At 34.6% G+C, this 27,106-nt stretch overlaps 1 protein-coding gene and 1 long non-coding RNA gene across 29 annotated transcripts in view; one reads left to right on the top strand and one right to left on the bottom strand.

Moving 5' to 3' along the window:
* The window catches only part of LOC130541863 (uncharacterized), a 44,796-nt gene extending 37,007 nt beyond the window's left edge, over nt 1-7,789 (top strand). Inside the window, exon 2 of the long non-coding RNA XR_008955935.1 lies at nt 1,807-7,789. This is a non-coding gene — a long non-coding RNA (uncharacterized LOC130541863). The remainder of the gene's footprint in view (nt 1-1,806) is intronic.
* The window catches only part of SOX5 (SRY-box transcription factor 5), a 964,448-nt gene that overhangs the window by 516,856 nt on the left and 420,486 nt on the right, over nt 1-27,106 (bottom strand). The window lies entirely within an intron of this gene.

The raw sequence follows: 27,106 nt of genomic DNA on the forward strand, positions 1-27,106 counted from the left end.
TAACCCTATATCCAATCCAGTGTATTGATTTTAAGGACCCACAAGGCTTTCTAAAACTTTAGCATTTCTAGAACATACAACTTTGCAGAGCACTTTTTTAGACATTTCTTAAAACTCTCAACCTCCTTAGAAATGAAAGGATAACTTTTACTCAGTATAGAAGAACATTTTAATAGAAATACTGTTAATATGACTTAGTGCCTCTGCATCAGTCTCGAGAGCACCAACTGACCTACTTCTCTATTTGTCATTAATCTTTTACGTCGGATGATACAGCAAAAACTACAACTGTGTCTAGTTGCAAAGTGGGTCTCTCTTCCCCATTAGTTTTGCTCTGCGCAATGTCACGAGCCAGCCAAAATGATGAAAAGACATGGCATTTGTCTGCAATGAGAGGAAAACAGTAGAATGGGTAGGACTGCACTCATCGTGGCATTAGAGACCAAGAAGCTGCTTCAGAATTTATTTAGTCAAAAATTTCATTTTAAAGATGAAGAAATCTTGACCCAGCGAGAGTAAGTGATTTGTCCAAGATAAAATCAACTCCTAAGAAGACCACAAGAAACCATGTAATTGTTAACCCAGATTCTAAAGCTGCTTATTTTATAAATTTTATAAAATTATATTTTACAAATTATTTTCTAACAAAGTTATTAATAAAATTTTGGGAAAAAAGTTTTTTCTCAAGGACCTACAAAAATGATAAATATTTTATTTTTACATTTCCTAAATTAAGGAAGATGTTTGTTTTATTTGTATTTTCATTAAATGAGAGGGAAGTTATTTAGCATTTATCTACAAAGTTGCATTAATAATATCCTTAATCCTGCAATGGCACTAAAACACATATAACTAGTTTGAAACCATTGATTAAAATGATTATTTCTTCTGGTCCGATATATAAATTGTTAAGGAGATAAGTCAGTCCTTTGGGATATCTTAATGATTACTGAGTTGCTATAACGTGATTGAGGTGGCCAATTCCTCTTTTTGAGATATCTGATATTTAATCTTTTCTTCTATTTATAGCTTGTAGCTGATTTGTATTTTGATACGTGATTAAACAACTATAATGCATTAGTGTTTAGGTCCACCTCTGAGCTTTAAAACAGCATAATTATTTCAAGACAGAACTAAAAGGGGCTGCCAGATAGAGTTTGTGTATTGTATACATTTTCATCACTTCATTTATTCAGAGTACAAGCAATGGAAGGATCACAGAGCAAACCTCAAAACAATGATACATTGCTCAAATTCAGGAATTAAGGTGTACTACTTTTCCTTCCTATTATTCTAAAAAAAAAAGGGGGGGCACAATTTTGATAAAGTTACTTGGGGGCAAATTCATGTACGTAAAATAAAAATACTGTTCTGAAAGGATAAAATATCTAAGTGAAACTTGAAGAAGTGGAAAAATGCCTTTGCATATTTCAGTCAGAAGCGGTATTAATAACTGCATGATACTAAAGCACGTAGATATTTTGGGAAAATATTCAGTAAAGATTAACCATCTCTATGATTGTAATGCTAAGGATATAGAGGAGCTCAACAAATAAATGTTTAATGTCTAATCCGAATTTGATATTAACTAAGTACAGCAACGTAATCTCCCACCACAATTCTTAAATTCTTCCACATTACTAGAAAGTAACATCCCACTACATTAAAAGATCAAAATAAAAATTGGTTTAATTGACTTTAATTTCTGTATGCATTTGTGAAGGTGCATCTAATTTTTATACAAATAGGAGAGAAACTGTTATTGCTAATACAAGTTTCTATTGTCTGTCTGTATACTCCACCTAGGACTATGGACTGTGTTGAAACTTCCAATGTTTGAAGATCTGCTTCTTTGCCCTTTGAACTGTAAGTCACTTTTGTCCCAAAATATTGTTTGCTGCATTCTGATTGATCTGTGTGCTTTTACATCTTCCCCAGGATTCCACAGCTATGCCACATTGCTTAAACCATGCAGAGTGAGCACAAATATTTGATAAGCAAAGGTGATTTTTCCAAGTCTTTGTAAGGGAAGAAATGGCATTTTGCTAGTGTATAATTTTAATATGTCTTATTGTGATGGTTAAATTAAAACAAAACAAAACAAAACAAATCAAGCTTGGCAAGGAAGCCAGAAAAAAAAAATTAAGGACAATTCTATGCCTTGGTATATTTATAAATTAGGATTACCTTAGCTGGGTCTCTGTAATCATTAGCAGTAATATGCTTATTAACTTGTTAGTTTAATACATATGGCATCAAAGGAAAATCTAATGATGGAATCAAGCAACATCACAAAATGATCGTTTTCTCTCTTTACCCTAAGCTGAGCAAGGAACCTTTCCAAGCAGTGTGAACTCATTGGCTTCCCCATAACGCTACAGAGCTCACGCTGCCATATAACTGGGAATCAGAGAGGTGAGGTCATTTCATCACTCCTTGCAAAAAAATGCAAAACGTCTGCTAAAATCTGACTTCATTTGATTTACTCTCCAAGACTGTTTTTTATTAAATATGTTTGACTGCTATCTCTAATTAAATGTAGAATTAATTTTGGCAAACTAACCACAGATGCAGTTTATGTTCAATTTTATCAGACAGATTTATTTATAAGCTGTCAACTTCTTGAAAGACTTCATTTTGGAGCAGTTTTAAATTGCTAACAGTAGCTGTAAATGGAGCTACTGTTCTCTGGAGCACTAGAGGAAAAGTATGCTATAAATGTCCGTTCCATCTGTGAGGAATCATAAAACAATCACATTCCTTTATTTTTTTTTTCCTCCGTAGGACCTTTATTAAATTAGTTCAACTCAATTAAAAATAACTTCAAAAACATTTCAGAGCCTTTTGTTTCATGGAATACTTGGAACTCTCTGCACGGAACGTCACCCTTTTAACTAATCCCTTTTAGTAAATGGAGGAGAATAGTGGTATTGTGACTTCAGACAGTGCTTTCAAGGGTCTCTACTGTACCGAATTGAGGTCACTGCAAGACAATGCTCAACACCCAATAGCCATTCAAACATTCTTCACAACTCTATCAAACGTGTCTTTCTTTCTCTCACCCGCTTTCTCTCATGGCAAACTCAGAGGACAATGGAAAAGCCTCCAGCACCATTTATGGTCACCATATTTGCACATGACAAAGTCTATTCTTCCTGGTTTGCCAACTCCCTGTAAAAAGAATGAACCCTGGGATAGATTTTCCCACCATTACTGTTATTCAAACTTATCTTGTATTTAATGATTTTTGTTGTTGTTGTTAGAGGGCTGCTACATGGCATTGGAGAAGCTGACTTGCTATTTTCGTGCATGTGTAACAAAGCAGAGACTAAATGCAGAATTAAATATGTCACATTATAGCCAGCATATGCATGATGGAGTGTACAATTTAGTACAAAACGGAGACAAATGATGAAATTGGAATTCTTATACCTTGTCTTATTGTCTAGCATTAACAGTATTATAAAACTTACTGTTTACCCATGAACCACCACGCCTGTGCCCCACAAGCACTATTTAGTTTTGCTTGGGAGTTTTTATGGCTGCAGCCACAAACAAACAAAATCAATTGCTGTAAATTTTTCTCACCAGGGCTGCTCCTTTTTGAACGAAGGGAAAAAAAAAAAAAAAAAAGATGTATCCAGAGCATCGTCCTCCAAACAAACAAGAAAAGCGCATATTTGCAAGCTATATAGTAAAGTTGTTACGATGAAGATTTTGATTTTAATTAAGAATGGGATTTGTAGGACAATTAGTGAGATGTAATATTCTTTGCAAGAAACAGTACCCTTATTGGAAATAGCATCTAAAATGGAGTGGGGGCACTTGGAGCTGCACAGAGACTTATTTCTATGGGTTTCTACAGTTAATGAGAAAGAAAAAATACAAGGAAAATGTAGGTACCTCACCTGAACTGCAGGAACACAAACACTGTTTGCCTTTTTTTGTTTTCCTTCTTCATTTTTCTTTTTAATTTAAACCACAGATATCTGTGCTGTTGAGATTTCAGCCAGGTAATCCTCTTATCAAAATATGTTTGTTACTTCTTCACATTTATTTTAAACCACTGATTATTAGGAGTATACCTCATCTTATCTGATGATTTTACAAAGATGTCATAATATATTTTAATGATAATAAACACAACAAACTCTTCAGTTATTTTGGATATGCTTAGGTGACCTAAAAAGAGGGCTTTTTCTTATAATATAGAAAATAATTTGTATAATTGCTTAAATGTTGGAGTGACTATTTCCTTTACAGTATATAAAATTTCATGTGTCATAAAAATTAAAAATGCATTTATTAATCAAGTGCCTGATAATTTCCCAAGTTTATTCAATTAATTTCTTAACAAAATTTTCATTTTCCCTTTCTATAAACAATAAGATTAAATATTCCAAAGTGAATTAAGGGATCTCCTTTCTATAGCAGATGGAAAAAATATTAATAGGATGTCACCAGATATTATGCTGTGAATAACAAAGCCCAAATATATATAACCACATGTATGTAGTTGAAAACATGTATTGAGCCCAAAATTCTGCAATATTTATTCTACAGGATTAAGCATATGCTATCTGCCAGGCATTGTACCAAACAATGGTAAAGTACAATACACATTGAAGATATCTTAATGCAGTTTAGAATATGCTGGAAAGACATACAACTTAAACCAGTATAATCATCCACACTATGCAAAGGGCTTAGATACACAAATAGGTATAAGATTTCTTTCATTTTACAAGTTGAAAGTGCAAATTCCCCACTATGGCAGGCAGGCTGGATATAATTTATTGTGGCTACTGAGTTCCCATCTGAAAAGCATCATGGGAAGTGTAGTTGGGCTGAGAATGAGAAACACAGAATTTACCTTGGGGACCACAAAAGGGAACAGAAACATGTGGATCATAATAAGGAATATTTAGTGGCCCGTTATCTGATGATCCTATTTATATGGGATTAAGGCAAGACAGGTCCGGAAATTTAGGTTGGGGCCAAAGTGTAGTTGCTGGTCCTTAAGTGCTATCCTTAACTACAATTGATTGGTATAGGACAAGATGGGGAGCCAGAAAAGAAATTACAAGGCTACTTTAGGATTTTAACTGAGAAGGGATGAGAGTATTGGTTTTTTGCTGTGAAGATGCGTGAAAGAGAGAGAGAGGGAAAAAAAAAAAGAAAGGTGTGCTTTGGAAGCCAGATAATGGTGGCTGAGATGGGAAAGGAGTCAATGTGATCACAAAGGTCTTAAACTGGGCTGGCTAATCTATAAATGGTTGAACCACGTGAAATTGTCAACCTAATACAGCCAAGTGGTATTTGAATAGAGGCAGTGGGGGGGAAAGAGAGATCGAAAGAGAATCATGCCGTTTGTGTCTAGATTCAGGACGCAGAAGGGTGAAGTAGAGTCAGTAAAATGGTTACGTGAGAGTCTCGTAGAGCTAGAATTCACACTTAATTTCCTTAGTACAACTGAAAACATGGGAGAGCTCCTGTTTGTTTTTTCCTCCTGGGTTAGCTTCAAAATATAACAGATTTCATATTTTGTGTTATCTTTCCAAGACCTAAGATTCCTGATTCTTTATTTTGCTCCTTTATTGTCCTTTAATTAAAACCCTATGTGTGACATTTTTAAAATGAAATTTCAGTTTAAAAACATTTCTTTATACATCTTACTTCAGAATCCAGTAAAATACAAATACGATACTTCACCAATTCAAACATCCAGCCATCCTACCAGTTACAATAACTTTGTAGTTATTATCAATTATCATCTTTAATTTCAAAAAATGGTCTCCCTCTTGTAATTTCTAATCATGTTCTACCACCTATTTTATTCTGTAACTCCAGTGGAAATTCAAAACATGTGTACTGTCCTTTAATAGCTGTCCCATTATAAATAGTCTTATCCCATCGCTTACCTTATTATAAATACTAAATCTTAACTATGGCTATCTTTCTCCTGATTGGTAAGCTTGATAAAATACCAATGATGCTACATGGGTCTTAAATATAATCACTGGGGTATCTGTCTTATTCACTTTCTAACTACCTTGTGGAGGAAGTGGTAACATCATACTTTCATAATGATTATGCGGAAGACAGGCTGACTTCAAAATCCCCAAAGACCACCTGAAAAAGGAAGATATGTGTTTTTATCTATCACAATAATAAAGACAGCTGACCTACTGAGCCACCACAGTCTTATCCGTTACCTGTGCTTAAAATAAAAGGTCATCTCCTTCTGACTGACCTTGCCCAGCAAGCAAGAGCATGGCCAGCTAGAGGTGTAAGGGGTGAATGTCAGCTCCGTTCACCCCCATTCATGTCTTCAACTGGGCACCTTTGGGCCGTGTGAAAACTACACAGTTGAGTCTGGGGCTCTGGCTTACTACATGCCAGCAATTTAGCTCTATGCATTCCATACACATTATCTCCATTAAGTCCCACGATAGCTCTGAGTTAGGTGCAATTACTGTGCCCATTTTTGCGGTAAACTAACTTGCCTAAGGTCACAGTCAGTGGGATAAGCATTCTGACCTCAAAATCCTCATTCTTATCCACAATGAATTATTGCAAGTATCAATATGTTAAAGCAAGATTTAATTCCATACTTTTACATAATTATGTTTTGTTAATTATTTGGTTATAATATACACGCAAATTAGTGGTCATGGGCTGAATAAGTCCCACATACACAATACAATCTATTGTTCCTTTAGGCAACAACTTCCTAATAAATGGTAGGGAGGTGTACCTAGACAGATATTCCACCAATGGTTTCCAATGTGTCACATTTGAAAGAAGAAAAAGTTCTTCCATTTTGGAAACAAACAAACTTTCTCATTAACAAAAAAGAAAAACTACTATTAATTTTTGGCAAAGAAATTACAAAGGAACTATTATTAATGGACAAAGAAATTAATTCTGAAAACATCCCTCCCTCTGATGCCCTCTTCAAAATAAAAGTTACTCAGCACACTGAAATTAGTAAAAAAAATTCCCAAAGGAAAGATAAACAACGTAAGTTGCACACACGGACAAGCAAGACAAGCTCAAAAACAAAAGAAATAGACAAACAAAAAATTTGAATTACACTAATAATATTTTACTTGGTAGTAGAATGCTTCTTACAGCATTTCTCAACTCAAACTAGTTTTGCCAAATCAAAAATTTTCTTTTGGGTAGTTAAGAAAGCCAAGAGTATTCAAAATGACTCTAAAACCATTTTACCTATCACCGTCTATGTTTCCAAAGGAACCATTGGCAAACATAAATTGGCTGTTAAGGGAGAGAAAACACTGTACATTTTTTTCATTGTCAAAATAAACCTTGGTTAAGAAACTCCTGGTTGGAAATAATTTAAAACCTCTGAAGTATTGGGTAAAATCAGTATGTACTGCAGGCTGCACAGCCTTTGAATGTTTTCCCTTAAGACATGATTCAAGAAACAGTGGAGAGTGCAGTGCTAAACTCCCCCAGTACTTGTAGAAATGTCCCAAGAATAGAAAATCTATTAGTTTGTTTTTAAAGTAACCTTAAACTCACAGACTTCGGATTATAGAATTTCACAAACAAGAAGTGGAAAGGAGGGGCGCCTGGGTGGCACAGCAGTTAAGCGTCTGCCTTTGGCTCAGGGCGTGATGGGATCGAGCCCCACATCAGGCTCCTCTGCTATGAGCCTGCTTCTTCCTCTCCCACTCCCCCTGCTTGTGTTCCCTCTCTCGCTGGCTGTCTCTATCTCTGTTGAATAAAAAAATCTTTAAAAAAAAAAAAAAAGAAGTGGAAAGGAGAAGGAGGAAGAGTAAACTGCCATACCTTAGGAAAAGTTAGTTTCAAAATATATTAATAGAGCTAGAGGGCAGGAGAAAACTTCAGAAATGTTTTCCCAGGTACTGATGTTTCATCCACAAAACCAAGCTTTATTGGTTATTTATTGTTATTATTTCACTTCTAGTAACTGTAGTCCTCTCTATGGAGTCTGAGTGGCCTAGAAGCCCAGGAAGAGTCAAAATATTCAGGAAAACAGTTCTTCCTTATTTTTTTTTTCTCCCTTTAAATTAGTCACTAGATACAAATCCACAAAGGTTGGTGAGAATTTTCCAACTCAGTGAACACATGACTGTAAAATACAAAACACATAATCAAATATTCAAGGTTTAGAATGTGAAATCCATTCATTCCATGAATCATTATTTTTGTACCAGCAATATTTCAAGATAGTTCTTCAAGTACCAAAGACAGGGTTCCAAGATCTTGAAACAAAAATGACATAGAAATACCATGTTTTCACAAAATTTAGAATGACCTGGTTTTTTTTAATTATTTAAATATAGATTTAATTAACTTAGTACCAATGGCTCTTGCATACGTTTCTACATGTTGGACACTGCCCAGGCAGCTACACTACAACCACAGGGTTTAAAGAACCACTAAGTCTATTCTCTTTCTTTCTTTCTCTCCATCCCTCCCCCTCCCTCTCTTCCCCATATATATATATATATATACACTTATATATACATACACATATGTATATATAAATTTTTAGATTGTCTTCATTATATAGTCATAGCAATAATAACTATTGTTCTATAAAGTACTGAAATTTTAACCATAATTATGAGTGAAATATGTCAATAAGACAAAAGGTTGTATTGACAAATTTTCAAAGACAGATGTTGTGGTTTAATTGTAACACCCACCCTGTGTGTATATTTAAACAGTAATACGAAGCAATAAATATTCCTTATCTTTATTACTTATCTTCTCATTTCTATTTTTACCTATGTGTTCATGAACTATATGGAATAAAACCAATTGGGCGCTTTGCCTACAAGTGCCAGGCAGGTTTACTTGTTTACTAGGGTGTAAAGGTCTACCTGGGGAGGATGAATTTATTTTATCTTTGATAAAATGATTAAAATGGCAGATTATATGCTTTTTATTCCTGCTGAGAGCAAATACTCTGAAAAGTGATTATGAATGTGATGTATTGGAAAGCAACTAACTTCAAGTTAACATGTAACCCCCAGGGGCGCCTGGGTGGCTCAGTTGTTAAGCGTCTGCCTTCGGCTTAGGGTGTGATCCCAGCGTTGTGGGATCGAGCCCCACATCAGGCTCCTCTGCTATGAGCCTGCTTCTTCCTCTCCCACTCCCCCTGCTTGTGTTCCCTCTCTCGCTGGCTGTCTCTCTCTCTGTCAAATAAATAAATAAAATCTTAAAAAAAAAAAAAAGTATAACCCCCAGTTATAAATTCTGAGATCACTTCATTTTCTACTGTAATTAGTACATTTAGAATATGTGGAAACAATCACATTCCACTTTTCTAGGAATCGATTCTTAAATATTTTTTCCCCTTTGGAAATCTTCCTTTTAAAATACAGAAGGGAGTTAGTACTTAAAAATAGATCGCTCTAAATATTTACAGCCTCCATTTATTCAAACGACAGGCAAAAATAAAAGCATCTCTTGTTGCCCTGCCTTACAAATAGAGCCAACAGGGTCTCCGTATAATGAAGAGAGAGACAGAGCTCTTTACTCCTCACCATCTTCCCAACTGATATCTCAGAAATGGGCCAAAAAGCAGGAGGAGGCACTTCCATTCCCCCAGGAAAGCTGTGAGCAACGGGTGAGAATCTCTGACCTCGTATTTTAGAAATCCTAAGAGAAAGTATAAATTCCCCCTACCACTAATCTCAGCTTTTTTCCTGTTAAATCAAGGTTGTATCAACACAGGTCTCCTGAGTCAAAAATATGGTGATCCTACAAATTTCCAATATTGATCTAATGGTGGAAGTTGATTTTAATGGAAAGGGTTCATTTTGAATGGACTGAACTTCCCCTTGTTCCCTGTAATTATGAGACCTGGATAAGCTGTTCTAGCAATTGTCTGTTGTTATCATTTATATAAGTTTTTTTCATTAATATAAGAACAGTATAGTATCACAATTTCTGCTACTAAAAGATGCGTTGGTGAGCTTTTCATAGACACTGAACTATCAAACATTTCCATGCATACCTGCCGAATCTGGAAGAGACAATAAAAGACTATTTGGAGAACAGGGGAAGCATCGAGAGGAGACACACATATATGGATTTGATTACTTGAATGTAAGTGAATAATCTGGCAATCTAATATTAATTAAGATATTCTGAATGATTTATTAAACACTACAGGCTAATTTTAGTCTTCCTTCTATCTATCTACCTTCTATTCACTCTTTCAGATGATTTGTTCTTTCCACTTGAATATGGCTATAGATTCTTACATTGATAAAACATCATTTTATCCCCTAAATCCGTCAGTCATTTGCTAACTTTTCCATCTCAAGGCATTTGAGAAACATTATACAACCTTATTGACAACAGCAGTCCATTATGGCAGTAAATCTTAATTAGGGACATACATTTAAAAGAGAAGTATCTTTTCAAATGCCTTGTTCACTCAGCCTTCTGAATTGCACCCTATAGAAAGGTTGCATCCTATGGTTGAGAATCATTTCCAATTACTTAAGAATGTAACGAAATGTTTAATTATCAGTTTTTATGCCTGAGATACTTATAATAAAATTGCTGATGACTCGTTAAAGAGTATTTAGATAACACCAGTAATATACTGGTTGCAAATGAAAACTACTGGTACTCATCCAAAAGTCAGTAATCTATCTGTGTAAAAATATCTATACATTTTCAGAGGGTAAAAATATTAGTGAAGTGGGAAGATAAAAGAAATGTAATTGCTAGCTGATCAATAATTCCTTATTTTAGCTCTTGCTTCTAGCAAATTCCTCCATATATAGGAGAGAGCAGATTTTTCTGCTTCATCCTAAAAAACAAAGAACGATTGCTACTCCCTTCCCCCCAGTTTCTATATACAGTCACTAAAACCCATCTGCATTCCAGTCGTCATTACAAATGATAGCTTTGCCAGATCTAGTCCCATAAATTGATATATTGGAAAAACTGGCATGAATATTTTAATGTCCTGCCATTCTAAAGAATGAGCTTTAGGTTTTCTCCTTTAATATGAATATTAGGAATTTCTATATGATTACACATCTTTGTCTTTATATATTCATGCATAGAAAAAAATTTAACTAAACAGGAAATTTAATTTGTGTTAAAATTTTTAAATGTATATACTACAGAGCTATATTGTCATCTTTGATAAATGTGGGAAATTGAGGCACAGAAGTACCCTCTAGGTGATAACCAAACAGCATATGACAAAGAGCAGAAAGACTGGGAAAATGCCCATGCCTTATGTGCTTTCCTCTCTGGTCTAAACACCAGATTGCCATAGAGATTCCTATAAGGAATTCTTTAAGATGAGACCTGAATAGTTAAAGTAAATGAAGGATGTATTCTGAATGTGGGGATTCTCAGCTACTATATTTCCTTCTTCGTTTCTGTAAAGTTAGTTGGCTCTCTACAAGTGTTTGGTATAATAAAAGAGTTTACATAAAGTAGTTCTAATGGCTTTTTACAGTTATTATACCACCTCTATTATATAGGAAATGGAAAGCATATAGGTATTTTTTCCCCTTCGATGAAAGGAATTGATACATAAGAGCAGGCACAACAATTTAAGGATAGACAAACAGTATGCTCAAAACTGACATTTAATGATGAAATACTTTAGATGATTAACAGAATCATAACATGTGATTTAAAAATTCCTTGAAATCCCCATTAAATGGAGATTGCCTAATTTTTTTTTAAAAATGTGTTTTTATTAAAAGCCTTGTTAATTTTCATATACTTTTAATTTACTTAGATCTTGATTTGAAAGGAAACAGGCAAATCTATCATTTGCAAGTGCCTTTTCCAAAACCATAACTTCAAACTCAGCGGAAGTAATTATTTACCTCACTTTGGAATGATAGTTGGCTAGCAGAAGGAACGTATAAACTCACATTCACTGACATTTCTATGTGACCGTGAAGAGTACTTCTGGAATTGTAAAGTGTTCTTTCTTACTGTTCGGTCAAAGACCACCGACTAAAACATCCCAAGAGCTCAAAGAAACAAATACAATGACAGTAAGTGATACGATAAAATTACATATCTGTATGATTATCTGTAACAAAGGTACAGAAATAAGAAAATAACTATGGTCAGGGAGTCCCCTCCGTGGGAAAAAAAAATCAAAATATTGGACAAATATTTGGATAAATGGAAATAGTTGAATAAAATATATCTAAAACACATGCATGTTTTACTATTAAAGTTAGTTTAAAGAAGTAATTTTTTTGCTAACAGCTTCATTTTACCAATAAACCCACAATGTCAGAGAGAGAGAGATACGTGCCGTAAGCACTTCAGGGTAACTGGCGGTAAGCTGTAGGCATCCAATCTGCAAGCAAAGCGTGAGATAGTAGGGAATGACATTTAGAGACACACGAAATTACATAACACTGAAATATCTGAACTAGAGCTCTGTGCTCGAGGGAGGATTTGGGGAGGGATTCCGCCCGAACACCTGACAAACAAGACTGCTTTTTGTTTTTCAAGCCTCCAAGTTGACAGAGAACTGTCGACACCTCATGGAAAAACCTGAAAAACATTCCAGGGAGCAAGAGTTCTGCTGCTATATTTTCTTTACTTCCTTTCTTTTAATTGTCATTCAGAACAACTTTTGAAGAACAAAGCCCAAGTGCATTCTTAAGTTTGGCTCTTTGTTCACCAATTCAAAAAATAAACTGGCTTTGTGACATTGCCTGACAAGAAATCACAATATTTCAGACATGCTCGACTTCTCAGAGGAATACACAGTAGGTATTGATGTTTTTTAAATATCACAGGTCTTGTATTTAAGCTCACACACAATAAAGGGAATACAGAATATGAATGAAATAAAATTCTACATCATAACAAAATTATGAATGACATATTGTTGTACATTGTATCAATGATGTCTTACTGCATAAAACGAATGGCAAAATTTGAAATTTGAGAAGTTTCTAAAAGTAGAAAATACAAATTAGATATTCACAAAAAAAGAAGAGGTACAAAGGGAATAAGGGATACTATTCTATAATAAATTTATTAAAAAACAGCCCAGTAATGGGATGATAGAGGCAAATGGCAGAAACAATTTACTAGCATAAAGGAAATCCATGCTAAGATTGAAACTATAGTATTTTTCTTTAAAAGAATCCAATCTCTCAAGCTGTGATATTTGGAAATCCTAGTTAGGTGGGGGCTTTTAGAGTCATCTAGTCATTTATTTTTTTTTAGACTATTCTTTCATTTCCACTGCCCCCTCCTTTTTCACCTACTGAAATTCTACTCATCTATTTAATGCAGGCTCCCCCATGATGCCTTACCTGAAATCTGCAATCAGACTATTAACTCTTTCCAAGGTATTGCTTGTTTAATCCAGTCTCTGTCTGGGTGCTTTCCGGGATGGCATTTACTGCTTGACAGAGCACTGCATTTTTGAACTACTTTACATCCTAGAAAATTCTTTCTCGCAGTGAGCCAAACTGAACTCCCTGGAATTTTAACATGCATTCAATAAACATTTAGAGAGTGGCACCTATATAGGATTAAAATGGATATGAGGTATAAATGTGAATAATGTACAGTGTCTGGCCCAATTTAAATCCTGGCTCTGAGAAAGTTTCTTTTCCTCCTGATTTTTAACATAATATGTGCTCATTATAGCTATTGAAAACTTCATAAAACATAAAGAAGAAAACACGAGGACCCATAGCTCAGCTACCAAATGGATGGTAACCATTAAGGTTTTGGCATATCCCTTCCTTGTCTGCTGCGCCCCCCCCCCCACCGGGCCCCCATCCCTCTTCAATTCTCCCCCTAACCCCAATACTTCTTATCACAGTTAGAAGCTAAGTTGGTTTTTGTTTAGCTGGTTACTGCTACATACTTTCAAACAGATTCCACCCAGAATGTTGGTGCCATAGAAGAAGCAAAGCCCATTTGACCTCAAGGGGATAGGTTTTCATCCCATCCCTTTCCAGAGGAAAGTTCTTAGGTTACAGGGAAGTGGGTATGGCTGAATTCGTCCCACTCATTGTCTTCCCTCCCTGCTTTTCTGGGGACTGCATCTCTAAAGAAAAACATAATTTACTTTCCAGGCATGGGCCAAGTGCTACTGGCAGAAACCCGTTAGACCTAATGGTCCTTGGTACTCAAATTGGGGGTAAAGCCATTCTACTAAAAGCTGCATTTTGAGCTAGCCCCAAGTTAAGGATCATTATCCAAGTAACTGATACAAAAGTTTCGTAGACCAAAGCAAGATACCTGTGCAAAGACACCTGTAATTGATTGTAAAAATGTCCACAAATTTTTTCCATACCTGCATGAATACCCTTTCACAATGCAACTTTACAGCCCCTCCCATTAGTTTATTTCCCCAACCCTAAATCTAACATCAGCAGGGGTCCAAGAAAGTACTTGTGCTTTGCAATGTGTCCACTCTTGCTGGTTTTTAGAACCCAGACATTGCCACATGCAGCCTGGGCTAATCTACTAGAAGATGTAAGACCACCTGGTGAAAGGCCCCAACCATCCGAGTAGTCTCAGCCATCCTAGACGACACTCAAAATCATGAGCTAAATAAAATGGTGGTTGTTTAAAGCCACTAAGTTTTGAGGTGCTTGTTAATTATCAAAAAAGCTAATGCATACAACACCTTCCTTACTCAATCCATTAATCAATACTTCGTGGTTAGGGCTATCCAACCAGTTAAAACATCACCAAACTGCGTGTTCCATAATCGACACCTTCAAAGCAACCTTTCTCCACTTTATTCAAAAAGAATTCATTATATCAAAAGGATATAATATTTTCTTACTTATCAGTATTGATACTTGTCATCCTAGTTCATTCATTCTGTTATATGAATAAACCTTATACTTTACTTTTTGTCTGTTGGAAATATTACAGTTTTTCATTTTCTTCCAATCAAATACTACCAAATTGCTCTCCAAAGTGACTGTACCAATTTCCACTGCCACTAAAGTTGTAGGAGGTCTCTCACTGCTCTCTACCCTTATTAACATTGATGCTGTCATTCATTTTCCTCAACCTGATGGGTTTGAAATGATAAATTATTATAGTTTGAATTTCAATCATAACTAGTGAAGTTGTATATTATTTTATCGGGCATTTATTTTTCTTCTTCTGTAAAATGCCTGTTTATTCTCATTGCCCACTTTTCTATCAGGTTGTATGTCTTTTTTTCTACTGCCAAAGTTCTAAATGCTATAGGTTTTCCACTATCTCCTGTAAGTGACTTATTCTTTTGTTTTGTTTTTTAATGGTCCCTTTTGATGTACAGAAAATACAATTTCAACAAGACCAAATTTACTAGCCTTTTCCTTTACAGAATCCTTCCTTAACTTGAGGTCATAAAAATATTCCAGTTTTTAACTGTAGAATTTTTTAAGTTTTGCTTTTCACTTCCAGATTTTTAAGCCACCTGGAATTTATTCTGTCACCAGGATCTAATTTTACTTTTTTCCATATGGATAACCAATTGTCCTTGTACCATGTACTGAAGAGCCATACTTTCCCTACCAATTTTTAATGCCACCATGGTCAAGTATGATGCTTTCATATATGAATTTAACTGTTTCTAGACTCTCAATTCTCCTCCCACTCTGACCTATATGATGGCCTTAAAGCCAATTCCATACTGTCTAAATTTTTTGGCTTTATAGTAAATAATGAAATTTTAGAGAAAGTCATCCCCAAATCTGTACCTCTTTAAAATTGTCTTAGCGACTTCCTGCTTTCTTCTGTTTCCCCAACTAAATCATCTACAAGTACATCTTCCCTTTGGGAATGGTTGGTGATAGTCTGAATGTAAAGGCTGTGCATTACGATTCCTCTTTTCATCCCTCACCATCTCTAGTCCCAACAAAATACATGTGCACATGCACACGTGCACACAGATTATGAGAGAGGGAGGGAGGGAGAGAGAGAGAGAGAGAGACACTTCTTGATTATTCCAGGAAAAATAGGCTTCCAAAAAGCAGAAGAAAGGAAAAAGAAAGACAACTACAAATTACTGGATTTTATAGTTAAATAAAATAGAATTTGAATAGTTTGTTTTCTTTCTTAACTGTTAGTATAACATTATCTTCCTCAAGTAGTTAATCTCCTCCTTTCTCACCCCATATAATGTTGGGGAACTTTCTTCCCTTAGTTTTTTGTTTTCGTTTCTTCAAACTTGAACAAAGTGTTGATTTCAGTTTCCCTGACAGACGATTCCTGATACCTCTTCCTTTTTATCGGCCCTGGGATCCCTTTGATTGTACCATCAAAAATAACTTCTTAAATAGCAACTCATTCCTTCAGACTCATCCTCCTTCTTAGACTCTGACATTGTGTTCCAAGATTATCTTAGTCAACCTCTTAGTCAAAACAGTTCTTTCTTGCTGATTGGAATTCAGCTCAAGGATCAATTCTTTTCATTGTAACTGTTATCATTGTGTGTGTGTGTGTGTTCATGCGGTAAAATACATGTAACATAAAATTCACCATTTTAACCATTTCAACGTGTACAGTTCGGTGGCATTTAAAGCAGTTGACCCTTGAACAATACAAGGGTTAGGGACTCCAACTCCCCTCACAGTAGAAAACCCACATATAACTTTTTTACCTCCCCCAAAACTTTACTAATAGCCTACTGTTGACCAGAAATCTTAACAATAACATCAACGATCGATTAACATGTTTGGTACATTTTATGTATGATACACTGTATTCTTACAATACGTAAGTTAGGGAAAAGAACATGTGAAGATAATCATAAGAAAGAGGAAACACACATACAGCACTATACGGTAAAAATCTGTGAGTAATTTGACCCATGCAGTTCAAACCCATGTTGTTCAAGAATCAACTGTACGTTCACAATGTTATGCACCACAGTGTCTATCAGTTCCAAAAAATTTTCATCATTCCAAAAGGAAACCCAGCACCCATCAAGCAGACACTCATCTCTTGCCGTCCTCCTGGGCTCCCTCACCATTCTACCTTTTGTCTCTATGAATTAAACTACTCTAGGCACCTCACATATGTGGAATCATACACTGTCCTTTTATGACTGGCTTAACATAATGTCTTTAAGGTTCAACCATGTTGAACTTAACATAATGTCTTTAAGGTTCAACCATGTTGTAGCAGGTGTCAAAAGTCCCTTATTTTTCATGGCTAAATAATATTCCATCGTGTGTATATAACACATTATTTTTCCATTCATCTAATGATGGACATTTGGGTTGTTTCTACCTGTTAGCTATTATGAATAATGCTGCTATACATATTTACACATTTGTGTAAGAGTTTCTGTGTCAACATATGTTTTCATTTCTGTTGGGTATATGAGTGAACTTTCTAGGTCATGCAGTAACTTTATGTATAGCTTTTTGAGAAACTGCCAAACTATTTTTCACAGTGGTTACACCATTTCACATTCCCATCAGCAATGTATGAGTGTTTCTATTTCTCCATATCCTTACCAACACTTTTTTTTTAATATTGTTATTACAACCACCCCAGTGGATATAAAGTTATATCTCATTTTGGTTTTGATTTGTATTTCCCTAATAACATGACATTGAGTATCTTTTCATGTGCTTTTTGGCCATTTGTATATATTATTTGCAGAAATGTTTATTCCAAGTCCTTTGCTTACTTTTTAATTGAGTTGTCTGTATTTTTGCTGTTGAGTTATGAGTTCTTTATACATTCTAGAGTCTTACCCTACACAATTTGCAAATATCTCCTCTGATTTTGTCAGATGGCCTCACTCTTTTGATAGTGTCCTTTAATGCACAAAAGTTTTTAATTTTGATGAAGCCCACTTTATCTATTTTTTTCTTTTGTTACATGTGCTTTTGGTGGCACATTTAAGAAACCACTGCCCAATTCATTTGCACAAAGATTTACCCCTTTGTTTTCTTCTAGTATTTTTATAGTTCTTTTAGTCCTACACTTAGATATTTGATTCATTGGCAGTTAATTTTTGCATATGGTGTCAGTTAAGGATCAATTCTGCAAAAAGGATTTTGCCTCCTTTTGTATGTAAATATCCAGTTGTGCAGCACTAATATTAGCTTTTTAGAAGCTAAATCAGCAATTAAGCAAGTGAGAAATGAATTAGGTTCAATGTGAACAGTTTTCTCTCATTTATATGATTGGTACCCAAATGTTTTATCTTCATGATATATATACTACTATCACACTCTCATTTAATGCATATCCTGGAATAAGCTGGTGACTCTCATTGTTGTATTATCTTTAGAAGTCGTCTCATTCCATTGCACCTTTTCTTTTTTAATTTAAAGTCCACATTTTAATCCATATTATTTGCTATTATTTGTAATCCCATATTATTGCTATTTAAACTTTTAAGGATATTGTATTTTACTCAACTCTTCTTGCTTTATTTTCAGACAAGCTCTGAGCATTTACAGAGAACTGAGTTCTGAAAATCATCAATATTCTATATCACACCTATGAACTTCCACAGTTTCCAGCTTTACCAATTTACTTCATTATTTTCCTTTCTTTCCATTAATTTTGGTCACTGAAATGGTATGATAATTAATGAGAATAGGTAATGGTCAGTGACTTTTGTAAGTCATTGTGAACCCTTTGTTACTAACGGAATTGGTTACAGGTAGGGCTTAACTAAAAAGATGTTAGTGCTTACCTCCTTATTTAACCATTCAGGTCTATTAATATCCACTTTAGTACTTTTTAGCATGAGTCCTTCATTATAAATTTCCTGCTCTTAGAGTTTCCAATGCCAGTCTTCTATTTTTAGTCTTACCATATTATTGCAGAGGTAAGACTGCTTTGGAAATATTTAGTTTAGGATACTACTTAACAAAGCCATTCACACACACACGGTCACAAAAATACACACAAGTTTCAACTACTCAGGACATTGGTATCAATTTGATCCCTTTACTGAGGCCACTCACCCCCTGATGGGCTGGCTCTACCCGTAAATTACAAGACTTATTAACAAGGAAAGTTTTGAGAAACCATCACAGTGCTTAAATGGATTTGAACGCTTCCACTGCCTTGATAAGCTCTTTTTGGATATCGGAAGGAATCTAAAAATGTGAGAATGAAAGCAAAATATTGTTTAGTAAGATAAGTTTTCTTCCCAGAATATATATGGTTTCTCTGTCTTGAACTCTCAGGTCTCACTTTCTCCAGACTCTCCCTGTTACATCCCTCTCCCTGAAGAGGCATGTTTGCCCAGCTTCTGAACTCACATTGACCAAGGGTAGTAATAACCAGGAGCCATAGTCCCACCAGAAGGAAAGGTCTGGCTCTTGCCCCCACCTCTCAACTTTTATCTTCTAACCATATGCCCCACACCAGTTGTGATGTTCCAACCACACCAGTTTCCTTCCTGCTTCTTGAACTTGGCACACTTCACTGATCCCCAAGACGTCTCACTTGCTGTCCCTGAACCAGGAAAATTGTCCTCTGCGATTCTGATGACCCATTCTCATCCTTCAGCTCAAAGCTCAAAGCAAATCTTCCCCTGGAAGCTCTAAGTGTCTGCACACTCTCTATTTTCTTCATTACTAGCAGTCATTTCGGTTTATAATTACTTTTTTTTAACTTAATAATTGTCTACTGCCTCCAGTGGAACACAGTTGCCAGAGAAAGACCTCATTTGATTTGTGTTTTGCTCTGTCCGGAGTTCCTAACATATAATAGGTGCGATACGTAATAACTAGTAATTACCGGAAAACTAAATCATCAGAACGATATATATCAACGTAGGGTAGGAGAGATAAAATAAATATGTATATCATTTAAAATATCTATCTTCTCTGCAGACTATGAATGGCAAAATGTTATTTCCAGCTTTCTCCCCACTTTAGCAAAATTGATAAGATATACTCAGAGAACGCAAGCTACTTTTAACATTAAGCTAAAAGAAGTAGGATGCACAGGGTAGATACATGCCAAAATAATCACATAGTTCTTTTTAAAAATGTATAGAAAAGGATTTGGATTACTCAATATTTTAAATCATCTGCGTACCATTATCTTCCATTGAACTGGATTCTTATGAGTTTAGTACACATCTCCATGCAGAGGATTTCCTCTAGCCGTGTCTCTCACTTGACTCTATTTTCCAAGTATAACCCCGACATTACAAACAACTAAGCTCCAAATCTCCATTAAATTATCTGTTCTTCTTTACTGAATACAGAATTGTTGTTTTGGCTAGAATTAGTCAGGCACAGTTAGTACAATAACACTCAGTGCCTCCCTGTGTAGCACCTGCTACATGTTATTTATTTCTTGTTAGCTACATAGTACAACAAATTGTGTCTTTTAACAGCTCATTGAGTAGAAAAAGAGAAAGTGATGGCAGTGGGATTGTTGAAAATGTTCAATGGTGTCAATATATTTCTTCTCAAATAATCTAGCTAGTAAATTTGCACTAATAACATTTATTTCTTTGGAAAATTTCTCTGCCATATAATTTCCAGATGACCTTGAACAGACAGCAGCATAAGTAGAGTAAGTACAGACAATGACCCATGGCTTTAATCTGTTAGCAAAGGTTACTTTAATTGAATAAATGCAGTACATGGAAATGAACCAATACTTCTTTTCAAAAAGCTTGAAAATGTTAAGGTAGTGTTCAGCTGTTAAATTTCCATACATTATTTAGAGTTTTTGGATTTAACAATACAATTAAATGCCACAGCAGTAAGGGAACAAAATCTACGTTAAGAACTCTTTCAGAGTATTATGAAGTCATTGGAACACCTTCTGGAACAGCACAGTTGCATTAAGGTCACCCAAATCTATGTGTATGCACACATCTTACATTTCCTATCAATCCACTAATTCAGTTTCACTAATGGGCAAAATTCAACAAACGGAAGTTGAATGAAGTACATGAAAGAGCAGTGGCTACTAATTTTTTCATCTGTGCATTTTGTTTTATTATGTTAGAGACTCTGATTGAACTTTGTTCCAAGCTATTAACCTATGACAGAAGACTGTGGCGATAAGATTTCACTGACATATAGAACAAAGAAAAAGAAAGAGTGTGAAAATTACGATGACAAGGTTGCCTTAGCAGTTTTGAGGTGGTAAAATGAAATCCCTGACTAATAGGCCTTGCTAACACAGGAAGGGTGAGGATGTGAAGAAAGAAGGACAATCTAGGGTTGAACTTGGGAGCCTTCCTGAGGACTCATAATAGATACACACTGTTATTGCAAAGTTCAAATTGCAAAGCAAATTAAAGTGTGCCTCTAACTGTTTTAAGTTGTACAAGAAGTTCATATACAAGAGTAAATTAAGAAGCATTAAGAGTAAAATGTTGATGTTATCTAAGCAGCCATATTTTTGTTTGAGAAAATGCTAAAATCTTTGTGTTACATTTTATAAATTATCAGTCTTCCTGGTTTTCAGGAACACCGGTATCTTCAAGGGTTACTTCCCCCTCGATATCATTACCTTAACTTTCAACTGAACTGAAAAGAATAAAGTATATGAGCATTACAAAATAGTCTAACCTATGAAAGAATTGTTCACGAGCTTTATTTAACATATGAACAAGCGGATATTCTGCATCAAAGTTAGGTTCCAACTGATGATTTGAATAGTATTTCTCAAATATGGGATAAAAGATTATGTGCAAGATGTAATGGAGATACGAGCTTATTGTAACTCATTAACAACAAAATCTTCTTCCTGAAAAACAATGCAGATGTTTTCCTTCCTGGCCAGCATATGTGTCTTCTGACGAGAGAAATCGTTAAGGAAAGTGTTGGAGATTTAAAGCTGAAAGGAATCGAACTATTCTAGTATTGTTTCTCTAGAACAAGCTAGAAGGGTACAAGAAAGTTGCAAGTCTCTATTCTGTAAACAAACTTTGAATCTCTTTATTTTTATGTTAGAATTTCACATGCATTGTGATATATATATGTATATGTGTGTGTGTGTATAAATATATATGTATATATATATGATAAAATTTTACCTATGTTATCGGTTGACTCATTGTGAATATACCCAGGAAAGCTTATTTGGATAAATGGATGTTTCACTGGAAGTGAAAAACTAATGTGTTGAGAAATTCAGAAATTAGAAAAGATTATCCCAATAAAATGATTTCAAAATTCTATACTGAAATGACTACTGTTCACTTCAATTGCTTACTTACTTTAAACAGTAAGTAACATCGTCTATAGATTTTATTGATCCAAAGGCAAAACAGACAAACAAACAATTTGCTCACTGGAAGGGATAATTTTATAATCTAGAGTTCACTTCTGAAAAACCAAAGGCACTTCTTTAAGAGATCATGTAATCCAGAGAGTTCATAGACTTAATTTAAGGAACCTCTGAAAATTTTCCATTAAGATAATGAATTTTTTTAAATTAAATAACTTATAGTAGCTAAGACACATAGAGAATGATTACTGACATCATAATCAGCACTCTTGATACAGTGTCACCACAAATAATGATTAAATCACAGCTCATGATGATGCAAGGTGAGCCACTCTGATATCCATCAACATAGGCCAATGAGCAGCACTAGGAAGAGTACCCTTTCAGAAATGACTCCACTGAAGGAGATCTTTGCAGATGAGCTCAGATTAAGTCACAGCACTGGCCTGCCTTGAATGCAATATTATGTCCCAACACAGTATTTAGGTTTTAGGTTCAATTGTGTTATTCGAGTACAACCACATAACCCAGGGCCTTGCTCATCAGTAAGTGAAGTCTCATGCAGCTCTTGCTCCACTCAAGCCAGGCATAGTCCTGGCAGATTTGACTGATTATTCTGAGTAGTTCAGACCACCACTTTAAATAATCTATAAGTCTCTGGATGGAAAGAATATTACTAAGAAAGAGAGACACAGTATATTACTCACTGAAGAATGAAGACAGCAAATACTTTGGTCCTTCTGATAATGTCAGTTATACTGTTAGCTGATAAATTTATCTCAGTGGTTCCATCTTCCCTTATTTGTCATGTCAAAGATGAATTTGTCCCTAAAACACACTTATTTGAAGTTTATATTATTAGTTTTTCTTCCAAGTACTCTTTTTGAGAAAAATAAGTAAATGAACTAAACCCATTTTGCTTTTTAAAACCTTTAGATGGAACCATAACAAATCTGTAACCAATAAACTAAAGATCTGATGAAATACAATTTCATAAAATACATATTTGATATAATTCAATTTGCATGTGAAGATTATAAAATATTTCCTCAATTCTAACAATAAAGTCTTCTTGCCAATGAGTTAATCATTTAATGTAACTATATTCAGAGTATGTGAACTAAAGAGAATTTTCTGATAGGAAAAGCATTCAGGGTAAATTCTTCTCACAGACAATAAGGACAGAAAGCAGCTTTAGTGTAATCATAACCAATTCAATAATTACCTCCCTTTTTCACAATTTAGGAAATCATGTCTCATTCTTTTCCCTAATACTTGAGAAAATCCTCCCTCAGTAAGAAAAGAGATTAGTCTACCATACTACTACTTACTTCTTAATCTTAAAAGTGTTTTAAAAAAAGAAGCAAACCTTTGCCCTTGGGATAGGCAAAGATTTCTCAAATAAGGCACAAAAAGCACAAACTATAAAAGAAAAAAATGGTAAGTTTGATTTTGTAAAAATCACAAGTATTTGCACTTTAAAAGACTGTACTAGAAAATGAAAGGTAAGCAAAAGAAAGGGGCAGTATATTTGCAATAATCTATTTGACAAACAACTTGTATGCAGAAAAAAGGCAAAAACCTCTTATAATTGCATAATTAAGCAGACAATTCAATAAAAAAGGGCAAAATATTGAACAGGTTTTTTTACATCCAAAAAAGATGATTTTTTTTCATTAAAAAAAGCAACGGCCAGCTAGCACACAAAAAGGCAATTTCGTTAATCATCAGGGAAATACAAATTAAAAGCACGATGAGATACTACTTGATACCTATTCAAATGACAAAAATTGTTAAGAGACTGACAAGGCTGAGTGTTGGTGAAGATATGGACCTACTGCTGGTGGGGAGAGAAAAAGGTCACATCTACTTTAGAACACTGTTTGCCATTTTTTTTCTTAAGCTATACATACACTAACCATATGACTCAGCATTCCATTCCTAGGTAATTGTCCAAGAAGAATGAAATATGTGACTAGATAAAGACTTAGACACCAAATGGTGAGGCATCTTTATTCAGAATAGCCAAAAAATGAAAATGACTCAGTATTCATTATCAGAGGAATAATAGATAAACAAAAAGTATTAATCTATCCAATAAAATCCACAATACAAAGGGATGAGCTATTGATAAACACAATAGTGTCATAAATCACAAAAGCATGTTGGATCAAAAAAAGGCAGACATGAAGGAGTACATGCTCGTAGGATTCCATTTGCTTGAGATTCCAAAAAAAAGCAAACTAATCTCACAGATCTGTACCCCTGAAACCAATAATACATTATATGTTAATTAATTGAATTTAAATTTTTTAAAAAAGCACACTAATCTAGAGAAAGGAGATCAGTGGTTGTCTGGGGCCAGAAGTAGAGGAAATAGCTAACTACTAAGGAGCATCAGAAAATTTGGGGGGTTTGGGAATGTTCTGTAACTTGACTAATAGTGATGTCACGGTTATCTGTGTCAAAAATGACTGAATCATATCCTTTAAATGAATGCAGCTAATTGTATGCAAATTAAACTTCAATAAAGTTGATTTTTTTTTTAAAAAGAGGTACCTCCTCAAGTCATTATCTGAAAATTGTGTAAATAAATATGATTGTGCATACTTACAGACTATTCTATTGGGAAAATATCCAAAAGTACATTTGGACCCTAGGTAAACAAGGCAATGTAAAATGTGAAATAATTCATGCGAAGTGTATTGGCTAAAGATTATAAAGACAAGTAAAGTCAAAAGGGTTGAAAATCACAAGAAAAAGTGGAAGCCTTTTAATTAATATGCATAAAAGAAATCAGAAATACCTTAAAAGAGAAGATAAATTTGATTTGTCTCCAACACTGATGAAATCTAATACAAAAACCAAATAAGACAAAATTGCCAAAAAATTGAAGTGAGATAAAGAACAACCCTCAAAGTATTGAGTTAATACTCACATTCCTAAGTAGAAGAAATGAAAATCAGAGCAAGCATTTTATTTTTATCTGCTGGTACTCTGGTACTGTGATTGTATCTCTGACTACTGGGTACCTCTTATTCCTCTTCTCTATTCCCTCCTGGTAAATTTTGTTTCTTGCACCCTAAACAGGTTATGCTTAAGTTTAAATAAACAAAACAAAACAAAACAAAAAAACCTCATTACCATCTGCCTCATATAGGACCAAACCATAAGCATCTTTGGGGCACCGACTCTTCCTATTTGGAAAAACATCTAAAACAGTGCCATGCATGTAAATTACTCAATAAATACTTCTCATGATATTAGTGTAGTTTAGGAGATTACAGCCCAAGGAAGAATGAATGTATCGATAACACCATTTAAACCTTGCAAATACACCTTGTTGGTAAATACACTAAATGTGAAAGGGTATTTTGTTTTCCTCAAAAAAGTTGGACACGTAGAAATATTTATGGTCTTTATAGGTTATAAAAATTTTTAACAAACTACCACTCACACATCACTGAATTTTAAAGTGGAAAAAGCCAGGGATTCTTGCTGGAGAAAAAAAAAAAAATGCATTAGTGTTTCACTGGCATTTAGTGGAAGTGTGTTTTACTCCTTTTAAGATAAAGTTCCCAAAGGAAGGTTTAAAAGGAGTTCCTGCATCTTTAACCTAAGAGGATGAAGACCTTGATATGAAGAAAGGACAAAGCTAAGATCGCAGAAGAGAGAAAAGAATTGAAAACAATCAATGTGTTGATGCCAGCTTAAAGAGGGTCACCGAAAGATCAGCTTTACCTGCATCTGTTCCTTAATTAAAAAGAGAAAGATGACAGTGTCCACTACTCATCACTATGGTAACATTTAAATATCAGGCAATTTAGACCAGCAGTCCACTCAAAAGCAAAACCAAATGAATGTTTAGGTAAATCCATATAATACATAGGCTTATTCAAAGACATGCTGTGGCAGCACTACTAATAAAGTTTTAAAATCAAGTCAAGTGTTTATTTTCCTCAGGCATCTCCTAAGTTAGAAATATGAAAGAAAACATGCTAATGAAGAAGCAGAATAGGATACGATATGTGTGAAGGGGAGGCCTTTTAAAAGAGCTTTTGAACAGATTTCCATTGTTTCTCTGTACAAGTTGTATTACATTATCTTTTGCCTTTCACCATTTCTATGATCCAAGCTACATCCACCCTAATTGTCTGTGATTTTCATTGTTCACTTTGTTCCATTTTTATTCTGCAGAAATATATTTCACTTACACTAATTATTGTTTGTGTATGTTTTTTTGTTAATTATAGATTCTCCAGCCTTTTATCTTCTCGTTTTCTATTTCCTCATCCAATTCATGCATCATTATTACTGTCATCAAAGAATGTTTATTGCCGAAAAAATGTGGCTTTCTTTTCAATAAATCAAGCAAAACTTGTAAAACTTCTCATTACCTGCATTATGTTATATGTTATTTATTGTGTGATGTCACACATATCATATCATTGACTTCTGTCAACAAGTCACCTTTTAGTTATTTATTCTATACATAGCTTTCCACAATAAAAAAAAATGCATAAAGTTTAAAATCACATTAATTATGGCCATTATAAATAAGGCATTTGTATTTATACAAATAGCATATATACTGCATTTGTTAAATGCATTTTAGCTAACAGAATTCTATCCTCTACCAGTGCTCAAGTCCTTTACAAAGAAACAGCCTATTTGCCTACTTAAATGTTACTTTTCTCGAGAGCAGCAGCAGTTTCATGGGCCAGCAAGGTATTTTTCAAAAAAAGAAAAGTAATAACACTGTTTGCTTAGGCAATATAATGTTCTATTGATATTGAGTTCATTACATGGTCATCATTAATGTTATTTTTACTTGAACATGCAAAGCTCTTTGATCTAGCAATATTTTAAGTTTTCCCCACCTCACAGGGCATTTATCTCT

The sequence above is a fragment of the Ursus arctos genome, unplaced genomic scaffold, assembly GCF_023065955.2.
Source record: "Ursus arctos isolate Adak ecotype North America unplaced genomic scaffold, UrsArc2.0 scaffold_26, whole genome shotgun sequence".
Taxonomy (NCBI): Eukaryota; Metazoa; Chordata; class Mammalia; order Carnivora; family Ursidae; genus Ursus; species Ursus arctos.